General features: G+C 40.2%; 1 pseudogene; it reads left to right on the top strand.

Annotated features, from left to right (window-relative positions):
• The first annotated feature begins 1,694 nt into the window (after nt 1-1,694).
• On the top strand, nt 1,695-10,151 carry LOC130216815 (zinc-binding protein A33-like; annotated as a pseudogene).
• Nucleotides 10,152-16,159: the final 6,008 nt, after the last annotated feature.

Raw genomic sequence — 16,159 nt, forward strand, 5'->3', positions numbered from 1 at the left:
AATTAAAAAAAAGCACTGGGTGTGTTTATATCACCCCAATATGACGCTCTATACACCATACATGCACATATGTCTGTCCAAACAGCTTGAAAAGTAGATTTTTTACCATAGGTGCCCATTAACCAAACTGAATGCTGTATTGAGTATGCTTGAGTAATTCAATAACACGCGCTGAATTGAGCAGACTGTAGTGTAGTAGTGGTCATAGATCAAAATAAGTGGACAAGTGGATTTAGCTAACACCAGAGAAAAAAGGAGAGAGAGGTATCTTTATTGAGGCACGTTCCATGGATACACACACCTTCTTCAAACAGATCGATGATCAGGAGAATGAGGGTATAGAAGAAGACTTTATAGTAACGTTAGAAGAGCAAGCTAATGTTAACCAGGCTAACGGCAGTGCAGCACAGACTGGATTCATCATGTGTCTGAATTGGAGAGACAAAAAAAGGAAAGAGGGAGAGAGAGAGAGAGAGAGAGAGAGAGAGTGAGTGAGATTTGAATTTTAAACAACTTTATTTACAAATAAATTGAATTCATTTTCAAATAACACATCACAATTTATATTAACCAGCCATTTTAAAAAGCAAAAAACTTATTCTTCAATATCAATCAGAGCATCATGAGTACACCATTTCAACTCAAGTAGAAAGATCACTCATAACTTTGTAAAACCTGAAGTGAGCTCAAATTCTTGCCTGAAGTAATGCTTTAAAGACAATAAAATCATTGTCATTGTATTTCCGCTGGTTTTTGCTTCTCCTACTCAAGAAGATTGCCAATTTTGCCTGTCCAAGTATAAAATTTAGTAGCTGAAATTCAACACGATTCTTTTGTGTATATTTAAAACCAATAATAAAAATTTCAGGGTTAAAAATGCTCATCAAAAATTTCACACATTCCTTGTATCATTGCAAACAGCGGTTTAAGCCAGACACATTGCATAAAAACATGAAATACAGTTTCTTTTTGAGAAGAAAACCACAACCGGAGTCATTCGTTGAATCTAAAATGAAACAAATGAATTCACTGCAAAAGCCCCATGCAGGATTCTCCACTACAAATCTCCAGTTCTTTTTGATAACGGTGGTTTGTACGGTACTCTCCATTCAGGTCTTACATTATCTTTCAGTTTTAAAACAGAACGCCAAGGGGTATCAACTCTTTTATCAAGTGTTTTCCTGTTAAGAATTAACACACATTATGTATAAATCTTTCTTTGTACAAGAAAAAAAAGCAACACATGAAAACTTTTCTTTTTGAAAACAACTTCCTGAACACTCTTCAAAATTTGGTTGAATTATCAAACAAGAAAAAGGGTCTTCACTGTCAGAGAGAGAGAGAGAAATCCCCTGAATTGAAGAGAGCCAGGAGAGAAGAGGGTGTAGTCATGCAACTCTGAAATCTGATCTGGTACCTAATTTTACCGACCCCCCTCCTCAACCGCCCTCTTCCCCTGTCCACTGTTCACTTTTACTTTCTTCCACGACTCCTCAACCCTCTTGACTTTCGCCCTTGATACCAAGAACAGATCCAGGAACCTTCATGCGTCCTCTGTTCTTGCGGTCTTGAGTATTGGAACTGAACTTTGGCGTTGATGATGATGTTGAACAAGAACAAGAGGACACAAGATCACTGATGAACGCATATTGAGAAACAGATTTCCTCGACTAAAGCCAAAACTTGAGCTTGAACTGTGAAAATGGCTTCGCTGAAAGTTTCCACTGAAGATATTTCTTGTCCTGTGTGCTGTGAAATCTTCAAGGATCCTGTGGTGTTATCCTGCAGTCACAGTTTCTGTAGAGAGTGTCTTCAGCAGTTCTGGAGAACTAAGGGCACTCGGGAGTGTGCTCTCTGCAGGAGAAGATCCTCAAGAGACGATCCTCCGAATAATCTTGTGTTAAGAAACTTGTGTGAATCCTTTCATAAGGAGAGGAAAGAGAAACGTTCCTCGGGGTTAGAGGAGATCTGCAGTTTACACGGTGAGAAACTCAAACTCTTCTGTCTGGTGGACAACAAGCCGGTGTGTTTGGTGTGTAGAGACTCACAACAACACGACCAGCACAAATTCAGACCCATCGGTGAAGTGGTGCCTGCTTATAGGGTAAGAGAAATGTTTCATGTTTCACATGTAAAGCAGACATACACATCAATAACAGTAGCAGGCGTTTCTTTCTGCCGTTTTAATCCTCTTCACTTTATATTACAAAGAAAAAGTATTTGCCTTCATACTGATTTATAAACAGTTGCTGATTATCAAATGAAAAATAAAACATGAATTTAAATGAGTAAAGGTTTTCTACTCTAGATGAGTTTCCTCTGCCATTATGACTTACTCTGTTCTTTGTAACCTTATATGCATTTCAATAATTAGCGTCCTCCTTTCACTTTTGCTTTGTGTGTTTCTGCTCAGGGTCTGTGCTTTGATTTTTCATAGTGTATTTCACTGCGTCCTCTAGTGTTCATAAGTGAGCACTGCAGGCGGAATACAAAATTAAAATAATCAGCATTCATGACTGTGCCAGCACTGATGGTTGAGAATGGTTGCGTTGACATATTTACCAGTATTACTTATCTTTTAGACAACACTCTGCTAGTATTAGTGAGGTGTCCTGATCACCACCTGGTGGTGAGATAAATCTGCTGGTGAGGAGGAGGATTTGCAGAACTGGCAGGCTCAACATATTTTCAGGGTCTGCTGGGAATGTCTTGCTGAACCAGATGTCAGGGGGATTTTTATCTTTCGCTTGCAGAAGAAATTTGAGCAGGCCTGAGGGAGGCTGGAGAATAGCTGCTGTTGTGTGTACAACTGTTGCCAGGTGACGGTAAAGGCACCAAAATGAAAAGATGTAAGCATAGCACGGTCATTCTGCTTGTACTGAATTGATTATTTTGTTACCAAAACCAAAATACAGAGAGCCACTTGCATCTATCTGACATAAAAATGTTAAAAATGTTCAGAACATCGTTTTTGGAGGAGACAAGCAGATATTGCAACACAGGCTCATTGTGAAAACATAGTCCTGCGGACATTTCTGGAGACAGCGAATTACGTAGGCGGAGGTACGTATGGCTGCATTTCATTTCTTTAAACGAACGCTACGGTGCGGTGTGACGCCGTTCCTTTTCGCGCTTACCAGCGGACCACTTACCTCCGTATGGACGGCATTCCGGCTGCAACCAGTTTGTCCCGTTAGCGCACCACGTCCGTCGGCGGATTTGAGATGCAGAGAGGAGCTGACTAAGAAGATGGGGGTTCGAGTCCGGTGAAGAGCGGTTCCAGAAAGCAAGTAAGACAAAAACAGAATCCAAAATATAAAACAAACAAGTGAATAGCAGGGTGAGGATGTGGTAAAAAAAAAAAGTCTGATCTGGCACCTAATTTTCCGACCCCCCTCCTCAACCGCCCTCGTCCCCTGACCACTGTTCACTTTCACTTTCACTTTCTTCCACGACTCCTCAACCCTCTTGACTTTCGCCCTTGATACCAAGAACAGATCCGGGAACCTTCATGCGTCCTCTGTTCTTGCGGTCTTGAGTATTGGAACTGAACTTTGACAGTTGATGATGATGTTGAACAAGAACAAGAGGACACAAGATCACTGATGAACGCATATTAAGAAACAGATTTCCTCGACAAAAGCCAAAACAAAATTACTTGAGCTTGAACTGTAAAAATGGCTTCGCTGAAAGTTTCCGCTAAAGATATTTCTTGTCCTGTGTGCTGTGAAATCTTCAAGGATCCTGTGGTGTTATCCTGTAGTCACAGTTTCTGGCAATCTATACTGGCAATTTACTATGATCTTCATAGTCTGAGGGCCTCGGGATGAGTATCCCCAGGTGGAAATAGAGAATAAAGAGAATAATTAGCGTAGCTGCTGTTCATAGTGTATATAAACAAGATGCAGAAACCTGTTTGGAGCACATTCATGTATCATACTGCTAAGTGATGCACTGAGTGTATGCTTTACTAAAAAGATAGGTATTTGATCTAGTTTTGAGCTGTGAGAACTGTGTGTCTGAGCCTCGGACATTATCAGGAAGGCTATTCCAGAGTTTAAGAGCCATAAATGAGAAGGCTGAGTTGGATTGTAGCGAGACAGAATGTTGGTTAGATAAACAGGAGCTAGATTATTTAAAGCTTTGTAGGTAAGAAGCAATATTTTAAAACCAATACGAAACTTAACAGGCAGCCAGTGTAAGGAGGATAAAATTGGGGTGGATAGCATACTTCGTAACTTTTAGATATATTTTTCAGATAAAGGAAGGCAGTTTTTGTGACATGGGATATATGATTTTTAAAAGTTAAATTGCCTCTAATATGACACCCAGATCTTTTATAGTAGAGCTAACGCTAACTTTGTATCCCTCTAATTGTAGGTCGAGTTGTGAGATCTGCTGTGTACAGGATTTTGGCCCAATAAGTAATAATTCTGTTTTGTCTGAGTTTAAGAGAAGATAATTGTTGGTCATCTAGTCTTTAACGTCTTTAATACACTCAGTTAGCTTGGACAGTTTAGACGTCTCATCAGGTTTACTTGAAATATATAATTGAGTATCATCTGCACAGCAGTGAAAGCTGACCCCATGTCTTCTAATAATGTCTCTCAGGGGTAGCATGTATATTGTAAACAGCAAAAGGCCTAAAACTGATCCTTGAGGCACCCCGTACTTTACTGGGCTGACTTGTGAAGGCTGTCCATTAATATTCACAAACTGGTAACGGTTAACTAAGAATGACTTAAACCATTGTAGAGCCTGTACCTGGACACCTGTAGAATATAAGCGGTCTATGAGGATATTGTGGTCAATGGTGTCAAATGCGGCACTAAGATCCAGTAAAACTAATAGTGAGATGCACCCTTGGTCAGCAGCTAGAAGTAAATAGTTGGTTATTTTCACTAATGCAGTTTCTGTACTGTTTCCCAGAGATGGGTTGCGGCTGGAAGGCCCTCCCCTACGTAAAAACGTGCTGGATAAGTTGGTGGTTCATTTCGCTGTGGCAACCCCGGATTGATGAAGGGACTAAGCCGAAAGGGAAAATATATGAATGAGTTTCTGTACTGTGATGGGGCCTGAAACATGATTGAAACATTTCAAAAACATTGGATTTGGTTTGGGGACCAACCGCTGGACTTCATCTTTAGATGATGTTGTCCTGTTGGCTCCATCAAACATGGACCTTCAGCATGCACTGCGACGGTTGCCACCGAGTGTGGATGGTGATGAAAATTAATTCCTCCAAGTCTGAGGCCATGGTGCTCAACTGGAAAAATGTAACCGGCCATCTCCAGGTCAGAGGAGAGTTCTTACCACAGCTGGATTGACTATGTCTCCCTGCTTGTTTGGGAATGCCTCGAGATCATGCCGGAAGAGTTGGAGAAAATGTCTGGCAGCGTGAATTGTAGGTTTCCTCTTAAGACTGCTAGCCCCACGATCCAGCCCCAGAGTGGCAGAAGATGAATGGATAGATGGAGGCAAATACTTTTTCACAGTCCTGTATCTTGATATTCTCTACTTTAAGTGTTGTTGTTCTGTGTTTGCTTTTTCATTTCAGGAGGAGCTCAATACTGCACTGAAGACCACACGAAAAAAGTGTAAACAAAAGAAAGAAATGAGAGTAGAGTTTAAGAAAACAGTTCAACACATCACAGTAAGAAAATACAATGAAGAGTCATTTATATTCCCACTCTAATCACATATGCAATCATGATTATTAATTATATTGACTACACATTAGGTTCCTATTTTATTATGCTATATGTTGGTATCTGAGCTTATCTCCAATATCATTGATGAGATGTGTTGATGTGAGCTGATTTAGATGACTGAAGTGATTTTTTTCTTTCAGGATCAAGCAGATCACACCGAGCGACAGATTAAACAGCAGTTTAAGAAGCTTCATCAGTTTCTCCGAGATGAAGAAGAAGCTACAATCACTGCACTGAGGAAGGAAGAGAAGCAGAAGAAGCAGATGATGAAGGAGAAGCTGGAGGAGATCAACACACACATCTCTGCTCTTTCACACATAATCAAAGACACGGAGGAGACGCTGAAAGCCAATGACGTCTGCTTTCTGAAGGAGTTTCCAGGCTTAATGGCAAGGTGAGTGATCTGCTGGTGTCTCTGCTCTCTCTGCTTCTGAGGCCAAAGCCACTGCAGTTCTGACTCCTGAATGTTCTTCCAGAGTCCAGATCTCACAGCCGGATCCACAGATGCCTTCTGGAGCTTTGATTCACGTGTCTCAGTATTTGGGGAACCTGCAGTACAGAGTCTGGAGGAAGATGCAGGACATCGTCCACTACTGTAAGAGTCTACACTACAGCAACTGCACAGACGGTGTTCATGACACTAAAGTTTTAGACTTGTTAGTTGCTCTGAATAAAAGTTTCTGCAAGCCATTACAGAGTACACTACCTCATAAACCCCCAGTACTGGGAAAAACCCATACACTCTGTCATTCGCACACACAATCATACACTATGGCCAGTTTTGTTCATGCAGTTCACCTATAGCACATATCTTTGGACTGTGGGGGAAACTGAAGCACCCGGAAGAATAGCCCACAAACCCAAAAAGAACATGCAAACTCCACACAGAAATGTCTCCTGGCCCAGCCGTCACTGGAGTATTTCAAAGATATGTCGATCAGCTCATGGATGTGGCTTTAAAACCCTCCATTGTCCCTTTATCTGTGTTTGCACTTGGTGAACAGCGAGTAACAGTGGTTAACTGATGACATTCATGGCTAATCACGGTCATTTTTATTGAGCACATGAACACAATGGTCAATCATTGGTGTTTAAGAATGTGTTCAACAGCGCTCAAATGTTGGACGTTTCTAAAATTTCAGCACTGATTGATACTGAACTCTGTATTTTAGACAACCCTGGTACTAATAACGCTGACAGTGATCAGAGAAAAATCTCAAAATCATGCCATAATAATATGTGTACAGTTCACTCTTGATGGTTATACAGTATGAACAGTGCTCTTCCACTTGGTCTGAGTTTCAGCTTATTGAGTTGAACTCATGTAATGATATTGTTAGCCATTTAAAACCTTCAATCTGCCCTCAGGACATTATCACAACCTTTTTTCTTTAAACAAGTTATGGATACAGTTGGTCCTGGTTTGCTACTGGTGATAAACAAATGTTTGTCTACTGGTTCCTTTCCTAACTGTCTCAAATGTGGCGTAGTGACACCATTTCTTAAAAAACCAAACCTTGATCCAGTCTCTTTCTCTAACTTTCGGCCTATTTCTAATCTTCCTTTTATTTCAAAGATCCTCGTGAAAGTTGTTTTGACTCAATTACAAACATATTTGACTTTAAATTCTGTGCATGAGACATTTCAATCTGGTTTTAAAGCTTTACACAGTACTGAATCTGCACTTTTAAGAGTATCAAGCGACATTTTTACAGAAACTGATTCTGGGAAATCTATGACATTAGTCTTATTAGATTTAAGTTCTGCTTTTGACCTGATTGACCACAAGGTCATGTTGACACATCTAGAGACAGCTGTGGGCCTTCGTGGCACAGTTTTAGAGTGGTTCCGTTCTTATCTGACCAATAGATGTTTTAGTGTGCCCATTGGCCATCAATCCTCATCCAGTATTCCTCTCAACTATGGAGTTCCACAGGGATCAATCCTTGGGCCTGTATTGTTCACCCTGTATATGCACCCCTGGCTTCCAATTTCAATAAATATAAAGTTTCCTTCCATCTGTATGTGGATGACACTCAGATGTATTTTCCTCTAAAATAAAAAGATGTAAATGGCTTACAGCCAGGGCTTAATTTGTGCCGGAACATGCTGGATCCGGATCCGGCACCTCATTTTACCAATCTCCCTCGTCTCTCGTCCTCCTCCCCTGTCCGCTGTTCACTTTCACTTTTTTCGCAACTCCCAAACCCTCTTCACTTTAGTCCGCGACAACCAACCCCAATCTCGCGACACCCCTCCGCTATCCAACGCCCACTCCCCAACCCCACCCCCCGCTCTTAACTTTCGTGCACATTTACATCAACTAGTAGCATGCCGGATCCGTTCCGGAACAGGAACATTTGGGCACAAAGAAAATTCTCTGTTGGAAGTCAATGTGGGATCTTTGGCCCCACATATTACCCAGTGAAGAAGAAATCTCTGTGTTATGTTTGATGAACACTTAAAATTTGATAAACACATTAGTATTGTGGTAATATCCTGCTTTTACCACCTCAGACAACTAAAGTCTAAAGTCAAGCCATTTTTATCCCAGAGAAATTTTCAAACGGTGATTCATGCCTTCATAACAACACGTCTAGATTACTGTAACACTCTATATTTTGGTATTTCTCAGTCTTCTCTCTCTCCTCTGCAGCTGGTACAGAATGCAGCTGCTAGACTACTTTCTGGCACCCGCAAGTATGAGTCGGTAACTCTGATATTAGCTGCACTTCACTGGTTACCCATTAAGTACAGAATTGATTATATTATTATTATTAAAATCATAAAGTCAGCTGAAAGGTCTGTTGGAGTCAAGATGACATCTATCGAGGAACTTTATCAACGACGTCGTCTGTCTAGGGCAAATAGCATTTTAAGGGATCCAACCCTGGCTATAGCCTGCTCATTCTTATGCCATCAGGCAGGCGTTACAGAAGCCTGAGGACCAAATCAGTGCGGTTTGGTAATAGTTTTTATCCTGTCATTATAAGACTTTTGAATAATACAATTTCTTAAACACTATTGATAGCTAGTGTAAAATAATAAATCAATAAACAGTTAAACAGTTAAATGATCAATATTATAACTATTATAACAAATGGTGAAATAGGTATTTTAGTATTAAGTTACTCTCTACTGAGATTTCTTTTTAAATCAGGTTATATCTTATAGAACTATATTTTCACGAAATTTTAAAAGCTTGTTTATTATGTTAGGATTTTATAGTGTTTGTATAGTGATGTTTTTTATGTTCTTGTTGGGTCTGTTGCAACGTAATTTCGTTCTGCATTACAATTTTATTGTGATGTTTTGAATGACAAAATTAAGGAAACTGAAACTAAAATTTAATTACTTGTTCCTAATATTGCTCCTCAGTACCTTACTGACTTGCTTTGTTCGTTTACCCTTTCTCGATCACAGAGATCTTATGATCTCAATTTACTCACCGTGTCCAGAACACGCCTTTAAAAACGAGGTGATCGAGCGTTCGCTTTTTGCTGGTCCTAAACTCTGGAACACTCTACCAATTCACATTAAACTTTCCCCCTCCATTTCTGTTTAAGTCTGTTTTAGAGACCTATCTATTTTCTCTCGCTTTTAATACTTTTAATTCTTGATCACTGTTTTTTTTATTGCTTTTACTTGTTAAATGTTTCTTTTATATTCTGCTTCTCTGTCTTTAGTACTCTTATGTACAGCACTTTTTTTCAACCTTGGTTGTGTTTAAATATTCTTTATAAATAAATATAGTATTGTATTGTAGTGTGAACATGAGAATAAAAGCAGCTGTTGATTGTGTCTCTTCAGCTCCTGTGATTCTGGACCCAAACACTGCTCATCCAAGTCTCATCCTGTCTGATAATCTGACCAGCCTAAGAAAGACTGAGGATGAACATTCATTGCCTGATAATCCAGAGAGGTTTGGTTGGTTTCCATGTGTTGTGGGTTCAGAGGGTTTTAGCTCAGGAAAACACAGCTGGGATGTGGAGGTGAAAGAGAGTCGTTTCTGGATTCTCGGAGTAATGTCAGCGTCAAACCAGGGGAAGAAAGATTTCTTTAACACTGATGTCTGGAGTGTGGGGTATCAGGAGGTTAGTCAGGATGAGGAGAATGATGAGGACGTGAATAATGAAGATGTTGAAGGTGATGATGATGGTGCAGCAGAGGATTCACTTGGCTTAAATGTGTCCAATTGTTTTCATGTTAAACAGGAGTGTGTGAGAGTGGAGCTGGACTATGAGCGAGGAACTGTGTGTTTCTCTGATCCTGTAAATAAAACACATCTACACACATTCACATCCACCTTCACTTACACCATCTTTCCTTTCTTTTCTTCTCGTGACCGTCTGAGGATCCTCCCTGTTAAAGATCTTTGAATGTTTCTTGTGTAATTCTGGATCCTCCTGCTTTCATCATGTTTCACCATTCAATCAATAGGGCTGTGTCGGTCATCATGGTTGTCCATGCCACCGGCTGTAGTACGTGACATAACGCACTCTAAAACACAAATTTCTGTTATGCTGCCAAGTATTACATTTCTGTTAGAATATAACGTTAGGCGCGATTCAGCAAGATCAACTTCAGCCTTGTTAAACCTAATGTTACATCACCAATGTGGGAATATTTTGGATTTGTAGCGAATGAAAAAGGTGAACCAATAATTTGGATGAAGCTATTTGTAGGGCTTGTTTAAAAAAATAAGTGTTAAATGGACAAACACGTTGAATCTCCAGAGCCGTATGCGGTCACCCAGCCACCCATGACATGCGGAGCCATCTCCGGTCATGTCATCCTCTGAACGCAAATCCACAGTTTCATCCAGTTTCTTCTTTTGTTTCTTCTCAAACAATAAGGTATCGCTAAAGCAGGCCTAGCGCCAGGATGTCATAACTGTGGGGGCATTTTAATCCCATTGCACTTGACCTGGTGACTGATTTTGGTCCCTCTTGGTCCTTTCATTCAGGCTATTTATTCACTTATTTATTACTTTTTGCATTACTGCCTAAGTTACTGACTTAAGGCAGTAATTTGCTTTTTATAGTAATAATAATATGCACAGATTCGCTATCAATGAAGGTAATGCAACGATACCGTTTACATAAATGCAGACAGATCATGGTTTCAAAACTTTGCTAACACATGCAAGCTAACCCATTATGCTTCATTACCTAACCAATATCAGCGTTAGGAAAAAATTGATACAATTGAATGCCATTTAAAAAAATAGTAGCTAAATGTATTACCTAGTTACATTTAAGGCCTTAGTGTAGCAAAACAGAGAGCTTTTCCACCTACCTACCTAGACAGCCTGAGTATTTTACGTTTTGACAGTTTAGTGGCTAATTCATACGAATTCGTACGAGTTCAGACGTACGAAATTGTACGATTTTAAAAAGGAGGCGTGGCACCTAACCCCACCCCAAACCCAACCGTCATTGGAGGATGAGCAAATCGTACTAAATTGTACGAATTAGATCGTACGAATTCATACGAATTAGCCACTAAATCAAAAAGTTACGAATTGCCGTGAGATTGTGTTGACCTAGATTATCATTCAGCCTACCTGCAGCGCATGCGAGAGGTGGATCCATGGCAAATCCACTTACTCCCACACTATATACCCATTTCATTTATAAGACTGTAAACTTGACTTCGCAGGCCGATCATCTTTAAACTCAAAAGGCATTTTGTAAGTGTCCTGACTTAAGACTGCTGCTGTATAATGGAATGTTTCTTTAAACAACTGTTAAAGTGAGCTTTAGCCATGTCAAAATGAAAGCAAATATTTTAAAGGTTCTGCGTTTTGTCAAATTTACAGCTTAGTTTTTATAATATTAATAATAATGAAAATAATAAATTATAATATTATTTATAGTGTAGACTACTGTGGGACTGTGCAGTGTCCAACTTAACATTTTTATTAGGCTACTCTAATATTAACCCTGAACTGAAAAATGAATGTGAAAATGACTGGCAGCAGCGTCTCTGCTAAAATTAATTTAACGGCAAATTTCTTTAGTGTTGTTTCCCTTTATAGCTCAAGAGAGCTGTATTTAAAGAATTTGTTAACCAAAACATGTAATGAATTAGGCTGCTCGCCTTCGTGTTATCCACTAGTCCAGTTTTCTCCCGTGTGAGTTTAGTCCGCCGCCACGTGCGCATTTATTCGGGCGCACCCTAACTTGACGCGGGGAACAGATCTCTGGACTATTGCTTTAATTTTACAATTTTCAGAATTGAATGGCTTTTTCATATTATAGAATAAATTTGTGTTCTGAAAGTAGAAATGACAGGAGTGTTAGTAATTAATGACAGAAAGGATTTTCACTATTGAGTGAACTTCTGTCTTGGATTATTTTACAGCATAATTGACCCAACCCCCCACCACGCAACACCGGCAGTTGTTGGTGATTTCCCACCGTGGTGGTAAAAAATTGTTACTGCCACAACCTTAATAATCCACCTCAATTCGATTAATGTTTAATACAAAAGCTCTTTTCACAACGTCGGTTGTGTCAAAGCAGCTTAATGTAGGTGAAGAAAAAAAAAAGTCAGTATTTCAGATTGTGGAAGATTCCAGCATATCAGACAGGGATGATGGTTCTGCAGAGTGCTGGTGTAGTTCTAGTTAAACTAAAACTATAATATAACTGCCACTACTGAAGTTCAGTTTAATACAAGCCACTGCTGAAGACACCGATCCGCCAATGCACAGCTCTGCCCGCCCCATTAAGGAACCAAAACTTCACCAATTGATAAAAGTGAAGAACAAATCTTAGGAGAAACCTGGTTATATGAGCAGACTGAGGATAAAACCAGGAGTAAATGCAAGCTGAGACTGCATGCAATGCTTTTAATGTGTACCCCTAACCCCGGCCCTCACAGTGACGTCACTAGGTCTATTGAGTGCTTGTGTCTGAGATTGCATGTCTAGATATTGCATGTGCAAGTCTGCAGCCAGATGCTATTGGTTTTACTTTCTTTTAGCATCTGTAAACTAATAATGTTGACCAGCGCCACCTCCTGGACTGATTATTTAAATCATGCAACTGCTGCAGCCCATTGTGTTTTACCCTCACTGTTAGATGATAGTAATAAATGAAATGTCTTTTCCGGTGTGAGACCCGCTTTATATTGTGGGACTTATTCACCTAAACTCGTGTTATTTAAGTAGGAATCGGGTTTAAAGAGGTGGCGGAGGGATGCTGAAAGTCGAGAGAATATGGAGGTCGGACATGCTCGGTTATTGGGGTCTGAGGAAATTGTAGCTGTTTTTGTCTTTAAATGTAAATGAGCTGCTTCTGTTCCCGCTCACTGTTCCTGCATCCATGTTTGTTACTCGTGCTACATCAGATAAACAGCAGTCGGTGACAGAGACAGACATGGATGAAGCAGAGATACTGTTTATATGTTATTTGATGTATTTGTGGGGGAGTTTATTCAAGCCTTTCTGCAATGATGAGTCACACAAATGCTTTAAATGCTTAGGCATAAACTCAATGCATTTAGGCACGTATGGTCAAGACGATCTGCTGCAGTTCAAACCGAGCATCAGAATGGGGAAGAAAGAGGATTTAAGTGACTGAACGTGGCATGGTTGTGGTGCCAGACAGGCTGGTCTGAGTATTTCAGAAACTGCTGATCTACTGGGATTTTCAAGCACAACCATGTCTAGGGTTTACAGAGAATGGTCCGACAAAGAGGAAATATCCAGTGAGTGGCAGTTCTGTGGGTGCAATTGCCTTGTTGATGCGAGGAGAATGGCCAGATGATAGATCCAGCTGATAAAAAGGCAACAGTAACTCAAATAAGCACTCGTTACAACCGAGGTCTGCAGAAGAGCATCTCTGAACACACTACACGTCCAACCTTGAGGCAGATGGGCTACAGCAGCAGAAGACCACACCGGGTGCCACTCCTGTCAGCTAAGAACAGGAAACTGAGGCTACAATTCACACAGGCTCACCAAAACTGTCTGATGTGTCTCAATTTCTGCTGCGACATTCAGATGGTTGGGTCAAAAATTTGGTGTTAACAACATGAAAGCTTGGATCCATCCTGCCTGGTATCAACAGTTCAGGCTGGTTGTGGTTTAATGGTGTGGGGGATTGTTTCTTGGCACACTTTGGGTCCATTAGTACTAATTGAGCATCATGTCAACGCCACAGTCTATGTGAGTATTGTTGCTGACCATGTCCATCCCTTTATGACCATCTTCTGATGGCTATTTCCAGCAGGATAATGCATCATGTCAAAGCATGAATCATCTCAGACTGGTTTCTTGAACATGACAAAGAGTTCACTGTTCTCAAATGGCCTCCACAGTCACTAGTTCTCAATCCAATAGAGCACCTTTGGGATGTGGTGGAACAGGAGATTGGCATCATGGATGTGTAGCCAATAAATCTGCAGCAACTGTGTGATGCTGTCATGTCAATATTGACCAAAATCTCTGAGGAATATTTTCAGTACCTTGTTGAATCTCTGCCACGAAGGATTAAGGCAGTTCTGAAGGCAAAAGGGGGTCCAACCCAGTACTAGTAAGGTGTACCTAATAAAGTGGCTGGTGAGTGTATATTTCACTAACAAGTGAAAATTTGTTGTTTGTGTGTTGTTTAGAGCTAATTTATTCTTCCGGATTTAAAAGACATGTTGAAGCTACGTCACAATGAGCCAGTACACAGTACACACTGACCAGTACACAGTGACTTCAGAGTTCAGAGCTCCGTTCAGAGCTCCGTCAGTGTTTCGTTTTTAAGTGTGCCAAAACAAAAGTCTTTTTATTAGGTGATATGGTGAAATACGGATTTGCCGCTTGTCTTCTGGAACCACATAATTATTTTTTATGCACATAATGAAACTCCCCTTTTCATGCAACCTTTTTCGCCACACGACACTCCCACCTAAACAAAGCTGCACTCGCCCACTTTACTGACTTTTTTCAGAGGTGTGAAAACACCCTGCTGTGAGACAGGGGGGTTTCATGGCCCTAACAGAGATGAGGTTCTCAAGGTGAATGCGTACCTTGGCTCTAAGGGTCAAACAACAAAAAATAAGGTCAAGAATCTTGGTGTGACTCTGGAGTCAGATCTGAGTTTCAATAGTCATGTCAAAGCAGTTAGTAAATCAGCATACTATCATCTCAAAAACATTGCAAGAATCAGATGCTTTGTTTCCAGTGAAGACTTAGAGAAACTTGTTCATGCTTTTATCAGCAGCAGGGTGGATTACTGTAATGGCCTCCTCACTGGCCTCCCCAAAAAGACAGTCAGACAGTTACAGCTCATCCAGAACGCTGCGGCCAGAATTCTGACCAGAACCAGGAAATCAGAGCACATCACACCTGTCCTCAGGTCTTTACACTGGCTCCCAGTCACATTCAGAATAGATTTTAAAGTATTATTACTGGTCTATAAATCACTAAATGGCCTAGGAGCTCAATACATTACAGATATGCTCACTGAATACAAACCTAACAGATCACTCAGATCTTTAGGATCAAATAAACTAGAAATCCCAAGAGTTCAGTCAAAGCAGGGTAAATCGGCTTTCAGCTACTAACAGCGCCCCTGCTGCTGGAATCAGCTTCCAGAAATGATCAGATGTGCTCCAACATTAGGCACATTCAAATCAAGACTGAACACACATCTGTTTAGCTGTGCCTTTACTGAATAAGCACTGTGCTACGTCTGACAGATCGAACTATTATGTTTTTCTCTTCTTTTTCATTCTTTTATAACACATTTTATCTGCTTTTATGCTTATTTATTTTATTTTACCATATTTTATTATTTGTTTTTATTTTTCTTATACTTGTTTCTTTTATTCCTGTTCATGTAAAGCACTTTGAATTGCCACTGTGTATGAAATGCGCAATATAAATAAACTTGCCTTAATTGCCTTGCCTTGCCTTTATTATCTGTGAACTTATACTGTTATTGACCAGCGCCACCTCCTGGACTGATTATTTAAAGCATGCAATGAAATCAACTGCTTCAGGCTGTTGTTTTTACCCTCATTGTTAGATGGCATTTTGTGCGCCGGCTTAGTCCCTGTATTAATCTGGGGTCGCCACAGCAAAATGAACCGCCAACTTATAAAGCATATGTTTTACACAGCAGATGCCCTTCCAGCTGCAACCCGCTGTGTAAAACATATGCTGGATGAGTTGGCGGTTCATTTTGCTGTGGCGACCCCAGATTAATAACGGGATTAAGCCGAAAAGAAAACGAATGAATGAATAAAATGCAGTCTACTTAGTGTTATTTTTGCAATTGTACATTTTTATAATGATTTTGTTAGATTATTAAGAGTCATACAATAGAAATTAAGAGTAGATCTCTCTAGACAGGGCTTTCTTAATGTGAAACCTTTGTTTATGGGCTAAAATAAGAGCAAAACACTGGTGTTAAACTCAGTTTTGTTCCTTGAAAACGCATAAATAT

Source organism: Danio aesculapii, chromosome 3, assembly GCF_903798145.1.
Source record: "Danio aesculapii chromosome 3, fDanAes4.1, whole genome shotgun sequence".
NCBI lineage: Eukaryota > Metazoa > Chordata > Actinopteri > Cypriniformes > Danionidae > Danio > Danio aesculapii.